At 30.2% G+C, this 1,990-nt stretch overlaps 1 non-coding gene across 1 annotated transcript; it reads left to right on the top strand.

The window, feature by feature from the left end:
* Positions 1-93, top strand: TRNAY-GUA. Its single transcript has 2 exons — positions 1-37; positions 58-93. It is a non-coding gene; the product is annotated as a tRNA-Tyr (tRNA).

Here is a 1,990-nt window from a genome sequence, read left to right as displayed (position 1 = left end):
CCGACCTTAGCTCAGTTGGTAGAGCGGAGGACTGTAGTGGGAGAATGTCTCAAAGATATCCTTAGGTCGCTGGTTCGAATCCGGCAGGTCGGATAATATATTTTTTGGTTTTACATTCTCATTATTAGTTTATTGATAGGCTCCAATAACGTGCATTTTTTTTTCAATGCTCAAATGAGTTATGCACGAATTAAATTACATAATGAACAAAACCATTTAAACTGAAGAATTGAAATTCACTCCTCCTCATATCCGAACTAAGTCATAGCAAATAAGAACAAGGTAGGCTAATTACTACTACTGCACCAGTCACAATCATTCATTCATGTACATCACTTGAGTTTTAAACATATTGTATCACACATTTTTCATATTTAATCACTATTAACTTTTCAAAAATAATAATACAAATGATGCATTAATAGTATATAATTCTTTACACTCATAAAAACGTTTATACTATCTATATATATATTAAACTCTTGTAGTTAAGTAATGAATTTCATTTACCCAAATGCCAAATCTGGAAGGGGACCACTGAAATTAATACATAATTAAGTAATATCCGAATTAACTGTTAAGTAATATAATTAAGTAATGAATTTCATTTACCCAAATGCCAAATATGGAAGGGGCCACTGATTAAATATTAAACTATTTTGAAGGGGACCATTGAAATTGAAAAATCTGGAAGCCATAGATTGTGTATTAAATACATGAGCGGTGCAGATTCTTTTCCATTTAACTGCTTTGCATGAAAAATTGTTGTAAACAAATATTTCTCAGTGGGTTTTAGTTTTTTATTTATATTTATTTTGTTAAATTATTTTAAGGTGGAAGGGCCCCTCATATATGATTAGATAATATTTCTTTAGCAGTTATTTTAACCACTAAGACTACTTAATAAATAGGGCCAACGGGAACTTTCCTCTAACACAACTTTAATACCTACAAAATAAATGGAGCATCATTTAATAAAAGAGAAAAAAATATATGTACAGTATAAGAGTTTATTATACTGTCATTTTATCATTTATTATTCATATTTAATTATAATTGACTTTTTAAAAAATACAAATGAATAATAGATGATATATCAACTATATATAAGTCTATAATAATAGTGCATAAATATTTCACTTTTAATAAAACTTAGTGGATAATATGGAGGCATCACCTTACTAAGGAAGCATCACCTTACTAACTATGAGATTCTCATTTGTCTTTAATTCAAACACATACTATAGTCTATATATCAGGTAGGTTTCGGTTTTGCCTCACCTTTTTATTTTATTGTATTTTAAATTCACTCTTATTTTGTAAAGAAAGCAAATATGAGATACACATCACTTTAAGGTGATATAATCAAGTATTAGTGGATAGAACACACCTAAAAGGAAAAGTGAATGGTTAAATAGGTGCCGCAGTTCCTAAATACCGCTTTTCGCACCAAAGCCATATTCTGGAAAACACCCAATTAATAGATTAAAGCATTGACTTAATCGATTAAATTGCACAAAACAGCAAGTTGTTGAATGTCTTGTTTGCATAGCCACTCACTGATATTATAGAAATGATATAACATATATATTTGAACGGAATTAATCTCTATATGGCAGAATTACAGAATTCAAAATATCAGCTAAAATAGGAAATTAAACAACTTGAAAAGTAAAGAGATAATGGATAGAAAAAGCCTGCAACAAGGAATTTTATTCTGGTTCGTTTGCAGGTCAACTTGCAAACTACATCCAGGCACCCCTTTCTGATTTCAGGAGATTTTCTTCACTAATATTGAAATGAATGTATATTACTGATCGAGGCCGTACCCGATACAAATAATATAACAATTAAAACTGCAGTACTAGGAAGTGACTCCTAGGTCGTTTCCCAAGGATTATCTTTCAAGCAAAGCTTCAAACACCTTATACTCACACACACAATGAGGTTTTTGTTGTTGGATAGTATGAACATAAATCAAATTCAGAAA

Source organism: Lupinus angustifolius, chromosome LG06 (assembly GCF_001865875.1).
Source record: "Lupinus angustifolius cultivar Tanjil chromosome LG06, LupAngTanjil_v1.0, whole genome shotgun sequence".
NCBI lineage: Eukaryota > Viridiplantae > Streptophyta > Magnoliopsida > Fabales > Fabaceae > Lupinus > Lupinus angustifolius.
This window is presented reverse-complemented; position numbering and strand designations above follow the sequence as displayed.